The sequence below is a fragment of the Cryptomeria japonica genome, chromosome 8, assembly GCF_030272615.1.
Source record: "Cryptomeria japonica chromosome 8, Sugi_1.0, whole genome shotgun sequence".
In the NCBI taxonomy this organism is placed as follows: Eukaryota; Viridiplantae; Streptophyta; class Pinopsida; order Cupressales; family Cupressaceae; genus Cryptomeria; species Cryptomeria japonica.
This window is the reverse complement of record NC_081412.1, coordinates 234,212,050-234,226,858: the sequence shown is the minus strand read 5'-3', so window position 1 is coordinate 234,226,858 and position 14,809 is coordinate 234,212,050. Positions and strand designations below refer to the sequence as shown.

At 34.3% G+C, this 14,809-nt stretch overlaps 1 long non-coding RNA gene across 1 annotated transcript in view; it reads right to left on the bottom strand.

Annotated features, from left to right (window-relative positions):
* Positions 1-361: 361 nt before the first annotated feature.
* LOC131077691 (uncharacterized) overlaps positions 362-14,809 on the bottom strand; it is a 28,038-nt gene continuing 13,590 nt past the window's right edge. Inside the window, exon 5 of the long non-coding RNA XR_009113627.1 lies at positions 362-429. This is a non-coding gene — a long non-coding RNA (uncharacterized LOC131077691). The remainder of the gene's footprint in view (positions 430-14,809) is intronic.

Here is a 14,809-nt window from a genome sequence, read left to right as displayed (position 1 = left end):
CTCTTTTATGTACATAGTGTACATATTATCATCGATATAATGTCTTCCCATGCAAATGGTCCACTCATTGGCCCGTCTGGGAGTTATCATTCAGATAATATCCACAATAAGGATATCCAGGAGGCGCTGAAATAATGCAAACTCCTTGTCGTTCTCTGCCAACGTTTGTAGTAATCTGCAGATACATACGATAAGAGTGTTAGTAATATATAACTATAGAATTCAATAAATGTAAGATGTAAGAGTGTTAAGCACTAAAAAATGTAAGACATAATCATACCATAAGAGTATTAATTATTTAACTAGAGCATTCAATAAATTGAAGACATAAAAGCATAATACTGAAAATTAAGTTGCATAAAACCTGCACTTGTCGCTTGACGTGTATGTAAAAGCCATTGAGGGATGAACAAGGTGACAAAATGGGACCTACATACAAAGATACATTATAAAAGATGGTTAGGGATAGTAATAGTAAACATTACAATGCAATTACAATAAACAAAGTTGTTCCATATTACACAACAGGTTGAATGAAGAATGGCTAAACATGAAGCACATATATGACATACTTACAAACAAAAAGCTTAATCTGAACAAATAATACCAAATTTTGTATCAGTGAGGATCATTTTGTGATCCCTGTCCATGTAAAAGACCATAAAAAGCCAATCGCCAATGACGACTCCTATGGCCAGGTGTTGAGGGGGTGTTGAACACTCTCACACATATGTGTGGATCACTTTCACCGACTAAAAGACACGATGACTAAATAAATGCGTGCAACATTCACATGTTTAGAAACCACTTAAAGGTGACACTAGAGTACCAACCTATATTAGACACAACCGATGCAGTGGCAAGGACATGCGATTCTAGTGCTTGTTCCAATTGCCTCTTTCCCTTTCTCCTCCTAGAAGTCTCAAAGGGGAACTCAAAGGTGACAGGCTACTAAACATCATGACAAATCTCAGTCATAGTACTCTGCCTATGCTATTGTTGATTGCGATGATGGACCTGACTTGCATTGAGCCAAGGCCGCATACATTTGGTGGTTGTATTGGATGGATCACTAGAGGGACTAAAATCAAATGACATGGCACCGACATTCTGAAGATCAACCATGAACCTATCTAGATAGCCTACAAATTCCATTAGTTTATTGCCTGAACCTGGCATTGTTTGTGACAACATGTTTAACTTTTTGCTTGCTTCGTTCCACATTCCAATGTCCACATCCTCTAAATTTGTATTTACATTTGAAATACTATCGACTACAAGTTGAGGTGTTGGGTTTTCATTAGTATTAGTAGATGTTGGAGTCGACATAGTAATAAGATCTGTATGAAACAAGATCTTAGAGTGAACTACACATCTTTTAAGTTAGCAAAGATCAACATTCACGAACATCCACTTACCTAAAACACGTGAATCATTGAATGAATTGTTTATCATTGCAACAACCTTCAATGCATGCTTCCACATGTTTCCTCGCAAACTCCATGAACATTCACAGATGTAGAAGTGATCCCCAAATTTCCTAACCGCATACCAGTTGCATGAGGACTGACTTTTCACCTAGTACCAACTAGGAGTAGTGTCATCTGGAACACAATCAACATCAGGAATTGCCTTTTCCCTCTCCATACTACTTTGCAAATATGTCAACCCGTAGTTTTGGATAAATCCAAAATGTCATAATTATCACTTATGCTGGTAGAATGGTTCCACTCTATACACAAGTATAAAATACAAATTGTCCATCCTCCTTGAGCATGTCTTTTTATCATCTCTTAGGTGCAGTGACTTCAATTTTCCATGGTATGATTCAATGGCATTATTTGTGTCCTTGTTAGCATGAGCGAAATTCCTAAAGTTTTTTCGCCCACATAGCTAGCCAAAAAAAATAGAAAAAAAAGAAATTAAAAATAGCAGTAGGATCTCAACTACCAAATGACAACCAAAACAGTTAACAAGCCATAAAGCCAAATTGAAGGCAATGTCCAACTCATTGATACGGCCTTTTTCTTGACACCATGTGTTGTAGAAGTACTCTAAAAAACATGGCTGATCACTAAATTTAGCAAAGAAAGTGTGCAGCTCCTACACAATGGCTCTCTTCACTTTCATCCATTGCCATCATTATCGCCCCTAGATGGTGAAAAATGTCCATTTCTCTTTCCTTCATTGCATACTTGTACACATTCTTCAACCATGCTCTATGCACGTGCCAAATACAATGTATGACATGACATTCAAAAACACTCCTATTACGAACAAAACATTTAATTGAGTCTGCTCATTTCAAATAAAACATAGATCAGTGTATCATAATGTTTGATTACATGTAGACAAACATTTCACTCTTGCACTTACTCTATCACATGAATCTCTACACTCACATCATCTGTGATAAATGCATTGATCCTCCAATCAGGCCTCTTTTCTTTTGCTCGTCTCCGCAACTCCATCAACCACACTTGAATATCCTCAATCTTGTTCCTCAATGTCACAGCCCATGCAACAAGCACCCCTGCTTGCTACTCATAAAAAATGAGACATGAATACAATTGATACTATTTTAAACAACAAACAAGAAGATCATGAGCATCCACAAATCAAATGGGATTCTTGAAAATAGGTTAAGTTCAAAGAGACTTACCCCATATTTTTTTATTGCAAATGTCAAATCCATTGAGATCATTGAGTCATGCAAGAATTGAACCATCATGTCAAGCATCCAAGACATTTGTATTCCCATTATGAAAGGTTTGTCGGCACCTTCTAGCTACTAGAAAAAAAGAAATTGGCCTCATCTTGTTTTTTCCATTCTAAGATGCTAGTGGTATCGTGCACATGCTTTTGTGACCAAATAGAACAAACCCTCGTCACCATGTTGATAACATCCTTGTGTGTGATGAATGAATCCCTCTTCTTCAATATGTCATGTAAAACATGATCATCAAGATGTCTGCCCATAATAGTATCAGTGCTGAAATCCATCAACAACAACCTCTCTATATATATTTTGCATTCATCTGAAAGGTTTGGTGCAAATCGAGAGTGCAACTCATTGCTGGTATCATCCACACCATGACAAGCTTCACCATTCTTGTCTACATGCAATGATTTCTTCAATATCAAGATGGACACATCTAGCCTACCATATAACACCTTAACAATGAAGTGGCATGTACAACCTCTTTTTTCTAATATGTTCGAGCGCACTTCTTATTCAATGACTTTTTCCTATTGCCTTCTAGTCTATATGAACACCAATACCTTCAAAAACAACTATCCTATTATGAATAAGAGTCATAATGTCATTAGACATAGACAAAGAATAGGAAAGAATGTGTGTACTAACTGGCTATACATCTTTGTTGTATGCGTGTTGTGCACATCAGTATCATGCTCACTCTGCCGCTTTCAAAGAAATTTGGTTTCAACACCTTCATGCAATGATTCCCCTCTGATGAATGCATCCAATCTACCGAGTATATTTGTTGCATAGAGGTCTGTTATTGAATCATTTTCAACACAAATTGGTATCCACTGAATATCCCTTGAAGAGAAATGACACAAACCTTCACTAGCATCTTGAACTTCCAATACTATAACGTCTTGCCATTTTCGGTGTTTTCCCATCCTGGTCCTATACATATCGGAAAAAGATAGAGACATTATTAACAGTAAACAACCACAGTGATGATATCTTCAGTGTGATAGTGTTTTGAGATAGTGGTTGATGTCAAATGTGTTTGTCATGATATTGGTCTCTTGACATGACAATTTCTTGATTAGGAGATCTTTGTTCATTTCAATTCATCTATTATATGTACTTGTTGAAAGAAGTGTTGGGATGTGATATGACCTTTTGGCTCCCTCAACTCTTCGATTCATATTTGAATATGAATCTATAAATATGTGTGTAGTCTATGTATTGTGTGTATTCGATATTTATTTAATATATGATAGATCTCTACTTTGAGAGTGGATGTAGGCAAATTTTCTCAACCACTATAAATTCATCTCGCGTTCTTGTTTTTTGATTTTCCTTTCTGATATATTGTGTTTATCTTTTGTTCTTCTCTGCTCATTTTAAACAAACAAGAAGATTGTATTCCTTTTGGTAGCTTGTATAGACCTTTGTATCTTGCCCTAAGGTTGTGCACCTTAGTCTTGCAAGTCCTATTAATTTCAATAAGCTCCTTGACATTGAGCCTAAAATATTTTAATCAATTATTCGTATTATGAGTGTGATTATCATTGTGGTTTTTCATGTAAATTTGGTGTTTATGTGTTGGCAAATTAGCATTATAACAGACAATGAAGGATTGTTGACATTTCAATAAGGATATTGAGAAGGTTGTTGATGATTATGGATATAACTAATTAAGGATGTTTACTATCTTGATATTATTATTTTGTCATTGATGTCAAGAAATTGATTTTCTAATTTAGTATGATGTTGCCATATCTTGAGAAGTATAATTTGAAGAGTATAAAGATGTCGGTAAAAGACACAAGAAAGAATAAGATGAATAAGGGGATGAATAAGGTATTCAATGGGCAACTATTACCGAGTCAGACAATGATGAGATCATGATATTTAGATTGTTTTAACATCATACATATGTTGTAAACTATAAGGTTAATACTATACTATGTTACCTAGCAAAGAACCTAGTCGATAAACCCTAAGGAACCTAGTGGGTAAACCCTAAGGTTATCGCTATCGGTTAATGAAGGCAAAATGTCTACCAAGTGAAGTTTAGTATTTACCCAGTTGTTACTAAGTTGTAATCGAGCTGTAACAGAATGCATTAAATGTTTACATGCATTATTTAATGAAGGAAGCTGATGAGCTAGAACTGATTAAATGATTGGTATGCCGTAAATATAGTTTGTTAAGAATCTATGGCAAAGAAAGGTTGACATGAAGATCTACAATGCAGATTGAACCGCAATACCCTAGCACAAGTTCCAAGAGAAATATGCAAGTTCCAAGACAGGGTAAAACATTTTCAAATCGAAAGATGCATTGAACCTGGTCAAAGTTTGAAGATCTGGTGGCTATGATTGATCATGGGAAATGTGATCAAGGAGATTAAGCGGTTAGCTAATTGTTTATAAATAGGGAACTATTGATATACAATGTATGCAAGCAAGTATATGCACACGGATGCTACATAGTGATTACCAAGCACAGAAGCTTGAAGACCTATTTGAATAACAGAGTATAGAAGCCCAGTAGATGGACAAGATTATTTCTATGGCTAGATTGTATTGAACAAATAAGAATCTAATTTAGCATTTTAGATGTGAAGTTGTAGATAGATTTTTATTATTGTTATTTTGTGAAAGAGACAGAAAATCTCTTAACCGAGTGGACTTAATAGTCTTATTTGTAAAACCCTCTAGCAAGGTGACATTCTGATTAAGTGTTTGAAATCCTTTAACAAGGTCACTTCTAACAAGGTGAAGATCCTAACAGATCTGAGGGAAATCCCTTAACCCGGTCACATCTAGAAATGTGTTTGTAATCTTTAACAAGATTTGCTTTTAACCAAGCATACTCTAGAAGAGTATATTTCTTAGTGGGTCCGAAATCCCACAGTGGTTTTTCCCTATTTGGGTTTCCACGTTAAATCTAGTGTTATGAGTTTTATGATGTTTATATGCTTTTGAGTTTACATGTTTAATAGTTTTGGTTATATTACTAAAGTATATGTTACCGATGTTGAATTTGATGCTTTTGTGGAAGATTAAGTTTGTATGATTCACCCCCCCCCCCCCCCCCCTCTCATCTTGTTGGCTATTGGATCTGTACTTATATTAAGTATCAGAACTATCAATTGGTATCAAAGCTTTGGACTCTAGAAGAAAAGTTTAAAGGCACTTGAGTTAAAGATCCAAAGATGTATAAGAGGGATGCACTGAAGCTGAACAAGTCAAGTTTCTCTACATGGTAGAAAAGGATGAAGCTGCATCTATCAGGAGTTGGAGAATATACTGTATACTATCTGGAGAATGATTTCATCACACTGAGCACCTATCCATTGACAATGGAAGAGATAAAGGCAAAGCAAGAACATATTCAAGCAATGATTGAAATAACATCTGCATTGACCGATTAAGAGTTTAATGACCTAGAAGGCTACAATGATGCAAAGGCAATGTGGGATAAGCTCATATCAGTATATGGAGGAGATGAACATGTTCAAAGAGAAAAAGTAGATAGTCTAAGAGGACAACTCGAATCCATGAGGATGAATGAAGGTGAGAACATAACTCAGTACAGTACAAGACTAAAGGAGATTGTCAATCAAATCAAAGGAGCAGGTGGAACTATTGAAGAAAAGGATATAACAAGTAAGTTGTTAAGAACCCTTCTACCAGCTTATGCAATCCAAGTCTCTGCAATCAATGAATTGAGGTCTGTACCTGATATGCTAGTTTCTTTAGATGCTACTATTAGTAAGCTACATGCATTTGAGTTAAGTAGCTTTGATAACAGTGGATCTTCGGTAAATAAAGTTAAATCTGCATTTAGTTCTTTTCATCTTGATGAATCTAATGATTACAATGAAAGAAAGTATAAGTACTCTAAAGGAGATCACAATGGAGCAAGTGAAAGATTTTGTAAGAACATGGAATAAGTACACAAACTATATGAGGAAATCAGAAAGCAGGAAGAGTTTGAAGCACTATTAGCCAGAAGGTTACCGGGAGGCAAAGGTAAGTATAAAGGAAAACTACCTTTGAAATGTTTCAATTGTGATAAAATAGGACATATAGCTTCTAACTATCCTGACAGAGATTCTACTAAAAAGAGAGATTACTGAGATGATAGACAGAAAGATAATCATTACAGAGGACACTGAGACTTCAAAAGAAGAGATAGAAAGACATGCTTAATAGTCGGTGAGGAATCGAATGATGATAAATCAGATGACACTGATACAGAGGAAGTAGTTTATGTGGCTATCAAAGATGGATCAGATGAAGAAAGGTATGAAGAAAAAGCCCTAATATCTTACATAAACACGAATGATTCTTGGATCATAGATAGTGGATGCTCACATTATATGATAGGAGATAAACACAAGTTTGTTATATTAGAGGATTATGATGGAGGCTATGTTAGATTTGGTAATGATGCACCATGTCCGGTGAAAGGTAAAGGATCCATAACACTTCTTGACAATGCTAAATGTAATGATGTTTATTGGGTTGAAGGTTTGAAGTACAATTTGTTGAGTGTAGCACAACTAAACAACATAGGTTACCAAATAGAATTTCAGAAAGGAATTGTCAAAGTTCATGACAAGAATGGAAAGTTAGCTGCTACCGAGACACAAACAAAAAGTAACACATTTCACCTTGACTCAACTCATAACAACTGTTTGTATGCAAAGATAGATGATACCTGGTTATGGCACAAAAGGTTTTGTCATGTAAATTTTGATAATCTGATCAAAATAAGTAAGAAGCACTGAGTAAGAGGTCTACCGAGTCTTGAAAAACCTAAGAATGCTATATGCCGAGGATGCCAGATGGGTAAGATGACAAGATCAAGGTTTACAAGTAAGTCTTACACTTCTAAGGGAATTTTAGATCTTGTGCACACTGATCTTTGTGGTCCTATGAAAGTTCAAAGTTATTATGGTGATAAATATTTCATATTATTTGTGGATGACTATTCAACGATGATGTCGGTAATGTTTTTAAAAGATAAATCAGAAGCTTTTCAAATGTTTAAATGGTACAAGGTGAGAGTTGAAAATGAAATAGGAAGACAATTGAAATGTCTTAGATCAGATAGAGGAGAGTTCACATCTGATGAATTCAACTTATTCTGCAATGATCATGGTATTAAAAGACAAGTCTCTGCACCGAGAACTCCACAATAGAATAGAATAGCTAAGAGAAGAAACAAATCTATTGTGGATTGTGCTAGAACACTGCTAATTGAAAAGAGGGTGCCACAAACATTTTGGAGAGAAGCAATAAGCACTGCAGTTTACACCCTGAACTGAGTACAATTGAAGAAAGGTACTTTGAAGACACCATATGAAATTTGGTATGATAAGAAACCTAATGCAAGTTATTTTAAAATCTTTGGAAGTAGATGCTATGCTCACAAAGATGATAGAAATGGCAAGTTTGATCAGAAGAGTGAAGAAGGAACATTTCTAGGTTATTCTTCTAGAAGCAAAGCATTTAAATGTCTGATCAAATCATCTAACAAAATAGTAGAAAGTGCAAATGTGAAAATTGATGAATTTGCAAAAAGAAATGATGAAGGAAATTCCAAGGAACTAGAAGACTATGATGAATTTATCTATGTTCAACCGACAAGTCTTATCGAGAAGACTGTTGAAGAAAATGAAGAGAATATCTAGTTACCAAGTGATGAAGAAGATCATATAGAGCCTACCGAGCCTGTATTAGCCAAGTATGTTAGAAGACATCATGCACCAAGTCAGATTATAGGAGATAAGGAAGATCCAGTGATGACAAGGAACAAACTGAGATAGAACACATGTTTGATATCTGAATTTGAACCAAGAATAGTTAAAGAGGCATTTAATAGTGAAGATTGGATAAATGCTATAACAGAAGAGATTGATCAAATCAAGAAGAATGACACATGGACACTAATCCCAAGACCAAAGGACAAAAATGTAATCAGTACAAAGTGGATTTTTAGAAACAAGCTAAATGAAAAAGGAGAGGTCATTCAAAACAAAGAAAGACTAGTTTGCAAAGGTTATGCTCAAGAAGAAGGAATTGATTATGGTGAAACTTTTGCACCTATTGCTAGACTTGAAGGAGTAAGAACATTGTTGGCATATGCTCCCTTCATAAATTTCAAGATATATCAAATGGATGTCAAATTTGCATTTCTGAAAGGAATATTAGTAGAAGAAGTTTTTATTGAACAACCTGAAGGATTTGTTGAAGACAATAATAAAGAATCAAGTATGTAAATTGAACAAAGCTTTATATGGTTTGAAACAAGCACCTAGAGCAAGGTATGAAAGATTGCATTCTTATTTGATTAAGATTGGTTTTATAAGGACAAGTGAGAACAACAATATGTACATGAAGAATGATGAAAATGGAATATTGATCTCAGCCATATTTGTTGATGATATTGTATTTTGTGGAAATGACTCTTTATGCAAGAACTTTGGAAATGAAATGAGCAAAGAAATTGAGATGTCATTAATCAGTGAGATAAAGTATTTTATAGGTTTACAGATGCTGCAAATGAAAAATGAGATTTTCATTACTCAATCCAAGTACATAAAGGAAATCTTGAAGAAATTTGGAATGGAGGATTCAAAACCAGTAAGTACTCCTATGACTATCAACTCTAAATTATCAAAGAGTGATGAATCTCCATTTGTTGATGAGACACTTTACCGATCCATGATTGGAAAACTACATTATGTTGTTCACAACAGACTAGACATAGCACATGCAGTAGGTATAGTTGCAAGATTCTCTACAGATCCTAAGGAAATACACATGACAACAATCAAAAGAATTTTTAGATACTTGAAAGGCATTGAAGATTATGGCTTAGTATATCAGAAAGGAAATGATTTTGATTTAAAAGTTTATACTAATGCTGATTGGGCAAGCAACATTGATGACAGAAAAAGCACAAGTGGAGGAGCTTTCTTTTTAGGAGAAAGACTAGTGAGTTGGCTTAGCAAGAAATAAGGATGTGTTTCACAATCAACAACGGAAGCTGAATACGTTGTTGTAGCATTGAATTGTACCAACATTGCATGGATCAAACAACTATTGGAAGGTATAAATGAGAAAGCTACCAAGCCAGTAACTATATTCTGTGACTATACTAGTGCCATTAAAATTTCAATAAATCTTGTTATGCACTCTAAGAAAAAGCACATCTCTATCAAATATCATTATCTTAGAGAAGAAGCTTAAGAGAAGAAAGTGGTGTTAGAGTATGTTAGCACAAAGGAACAAATAGCAGATATCTTCACCAAGCCACTACCAAGGGACATTTTTGAATATCTCAGAAGTAAGTTAGGGGTCCTACCCCTATCTTCTACTTGCTGACCAAGTTTGGTGAAAGCATTAATCCAATGACTCTATCGAATATCTTTTAGGAGTTGATGCTGATTTACACACTTAAGGATGTTTTCTAAAGGTGTACAAGAAATATTATAGGAAATAATGTAGGAAACAATATAGGGAACAGGAATTGAAGACAAAATGCTCTGATCGAGACTAAATTGACACATTACAGCAGGAATTCACTTCATATAGGAAGAAATTATGTTTTAGTTCTTTACTTTTTGGCATTGTTGTCAAAGGGGGAGAAAACTAAGAAAGGGGAGAAGACTGAAGATTGGAAAGAAGACTGAAAAAATAGGAGAAGTCTAATGTATGGGGGAGAAGTCTGATGATAGCAAAAGAGCATTTTAGCATTTCAGAATCACAACAATCTGAATCTTTTAAGGTCAAATCAATTGGTTTTGCCATCAATGCCAAAGGCGGAGATTGTTGGCAATTTAGCATTATAATAGACAATGAAGGATTGTTGACATTTCAATAAGGATATTGAGAAGGTTGTTGATGATTATGGATATAACTGATTAAGGATGTTTACTATCTTGATATTATTATTTGGTCATTGATGTCAAGAAATTGATTTTCTAATTCAGTATGATGTTGCCATATCTTGAGAAGTATGATTTGAAGAGTATAAAGATGTTGGTAAAAGATACAGGAAAGAATAAGATGAATAAGGGGATGAATAAGGTATTCAATGGGAAACTATTACTGAGTCAGACAATGATGAGATCATGATGTTTAGATTGTTTTAACATCATACATATGTTGTAAATTGTAGGGTTAATACTATACTATGTTACCAAGCAAAGAACCTAATTGGTAAACCCTAAGGTTATCGCTATCAGTTAATGAAGGTGGAATGTCTATCGAGTGAAGTTTAGTATTTACTGAGTTGTTACCAAGTTGTAACCGAGTTATAATAGAATGCATTAAATGTTTACATGCATTATTTAATGAAGGAAGCTGATGAGCTGGAACTGATTAAATGATTGGTATGTCGTAAATATAGTTTGTTAAGAATCTATGGCAAAGGAAGGTCAGCATGAAGATCTACAACACAGATTGAACCGCAATACCCTAGCACAAGTTCCAAGAAAAATATGCAAGTTCCAAGGTAGGGTAAAACATTTTCAGATTGAAAGATGCATTGAACGTGGTCAAAGTTTGAAGATCTGATGGCTATGATTGATCATGGGAAATGTGATCAAGGAGATTAAGTGGTTAGCTAATTGTTTATAAATAGGGAACTATTGATAAACAATGTATGTGGGCAAGTGTATGCACAGGGATGCTACATAGTGATTACCGAGCACAAAAGCTTGAAGACCTGTTTAAATAACAGAGTATAGAAGCCCAACAGATGGACAAGATTAGTTCTATGTCTAGATTGTATTGAACAAATAAGAATTTGCTTTAGCATTTTAGATGTGAAGTTGCAGATAGATTTTTATTAGTGTTATTTTGTGAAAGTGATAGAAAATCTCTTAACCGAGTGGACTTAATAGTCTTATTTATAAAACCCTCTAGCAAGGTGACATTCTGATTAAGTGTTTGAAATCCTTTAACAAGGTCACTTCTAACAAGGTGAAGATCCTAACAGATCTGAGGGAAATCCCTTAACCAGGTCACATCTAGCAATGTGTTTGTAATCTTTAACAGGATTTTCTTTTAACTGAGCATATTCTAGAAGAGTATATTTCTTAGTAGGTCCGAAATCCCACAATGGTTTTTCCCTATTTGGGTTTCCACATTAAATCTAGTGTTATGAGGTTTATGATGTTTATATGCTTTTGAGTTTCCATGTTTAACAGTTTTGGTTATATTACTAAAGTATATGTTACTGAGGTTGAATATGATGTTTTTATGGAAGATTAAGTTTCTATGATTCACCCCCCCCCCCCTCTCATCTTGTTGGCTATTGGATTTGTACTTATATTAAGTATAAGAACTATCATTGTGCTTGTTGTACTTTATGCTTTCATGTTTTACAATTGTTGTAATAAGTTAACTATAGTTTGAAGTTAAAAAATTCAAAAGTAAAGTATTGTAAGGTACATGGATTGATTCACCCCCCCACCCCCTCTCAGTCTTATGGTGTGTTAAACACATTTCAATTGATGTGAGAATCCACATCTTGTCCCAGTTACAATCAAACCATGTTATATTGATTCAATGATGTTAGAACAAGATTGAATACATTCCATAACCAAATTGCAATGTTGTTTGATGCTAAATATAGTGTTAACTCATTGATAACTATTTTTTTATCACCTTGCTCTTTGTTCTTGTTTACTTAGTGATTTTTCTCTTTCTTTCTTCACATGATTTAGAATTACGTAGGAATCTCCTTTATATACAAAACCATTTGACATGAATCTTGTCAAGTTGGAATCACTATGATCCTACAAAATCAATTGTATAGGTGGGTAAAAGATATAATTGCAGTCAAGGTTACTCTTATACTATTCAACTAGGTTTAGGACTAAAATTAGAAATAAAGCAAATAACTAAAACTAAAAAGCTAAAACAACTTTTATGCATAATCATCCCAAATAAAGCTGAAAAACTAAAAGCATAAAACTATGCAAGTGGGAGGAATTACTAAACAATATTCCAACACTGAGAACATCATATATATATATACACATATATATTGAAATTCTCATATTTGTTATAGAACAATTTCATGCACATAGAATCAAAAAACAATTTTTATTTTTTTTCACCATATATATTGAAATCCTCCAATTTCTTACCGAGTCAGAATAGAAACTCAATTGTGCTACAAGAATTTAATTTTATTTGTAGTCATCTATATTGAAATGCTTGAAATTGATGTTATAGAACAATTTCATGCACATCCAATAAAAAACATATGTTTTTTCACCATATATAATGAAATGCTCAAATTTCTATCCTAGAAGGACTTAATTTGTAGATGAATTGACATGGTTTAAGTTATACAACCTTCCATTGGAGTACTAGTCAAATGAGTGCTTAACAAAAATTGGGGTTGTGCTAAGAAAAACCTTGAAGATTGATTGTGCAACCCTAATTTATACATGAATCCAAATTGATAGCAATCATGGAAATTTTGACTCAAATTACAACAAATAGAAGTTCATTACATGGGATTAAGAGAGAGATGCCAAAATCTTTTGCTTGAAATGCAAATGACATTCTCACAATGAAGGCTCTTGCACTTGATGACCTCGCAGGACCATGACACGATGGATCCCCAAAGATACATGTTGACAAGACCCTTATCAATTCCTGACTCAAGAAGCACCTAAGGACAACACAAGGAAGCAAGAATTAGACTCCCATACCTTTTTGAATGTCATATGGCTTAATCTGTATAATCTATGAATCCACTTAAGCTTAGTCCACTAAGTAAACTGCCTCTACCCTCGTCCCTTTCCCTACCCTTTCTTTTGGGTATGGATCTTTCACTAGATCAATGACTGGATCTAGAGATAGATCTGTAAATGGAACCAAGTGAAGGTATACTACAGGATATGGGTAGCATATGGTGATAGGTCTTGATATGTTGCTAGCTCGTATGGATACCTTATGAAACAAAGGGAAAGAATGTTGAACATGAAGAAATGGGGGACTCAAAATTAGAGGATGTTGATAAGAACGATGAGATGGACATCATTGATCCTAGAAGGATCAATCAATTGATGACCAATCTCATCAACATTAGTAAAAAATTGTCAATATAAAAAAAAAAGCATAAAAGAGAAGAGAAAGCTTTTAATGATGATTAAGAAAACAATCTAATTAGATATAAAGGAGTCCCCTCCCTTAGAGGGCCATGGAGATCTTAAAATAGAATATTAGGGACTTAAATGCCCCTAACAAACAACACATAGAATTTCAAACATCCAAACTATCAAGAGTAGATCTCTATCCACTCCAATAAAAAATTAGAACAAAGCAATAAATTACTTCCAAGATCCCTTGGGTGAGGAAAATTTAGTGGACACAATTAATAATGATATCCTAGATAATGTACCAACCATAATTAAAAATGAAGAAAACGAATTATTGCCAGCACTTGTTACTCTCAACAAAGTGAAAAGTGTTCATCTTCTCCAGAAATTACAACACTGGTCCTTTGATCTATGTTGGAACTTCGATGTCCTCTCAAAAGCCAGAGCATTCACATGTTCAGTGCTACACAACAAGATATTAATTGGGGATAGACCAATCAAAATAGGGTTCATTGGGGCTTTCCAATGCCCTTTTTCTGAACTCCACAAACAAATGATGGATAATTTATTATTATAATTCCCCATTGCATTATCATAGGAATGTTGGGACTAGATGCGTAAAAGGTTGAGCTTGATTGACATTTATTTGGATTCATAGTTTGTAATCAGAGTAGTGGCTTCTCTAATCACAATCAGTTGGAAAACAAAGATGTGGTTAAAATCAATTCCTAATGTAGAGATCTAGCTTTGATTGATCTTTAAGTTTGACATAGATGAGGAAAGGAATGTAATCAAGGAAATCAATGGGAATATTCATCTACAACAAACTCACATCCATGGTGCAATGATTTTGGTGATATTCTTATATAATATGGTGAGAATTATGGGGATGATAAATGGGTTATTTTTGCAACTAACCACTATCTAGTTTCAAAACTAAGAAAGGAGGTGATCAATGTCATTTCAAC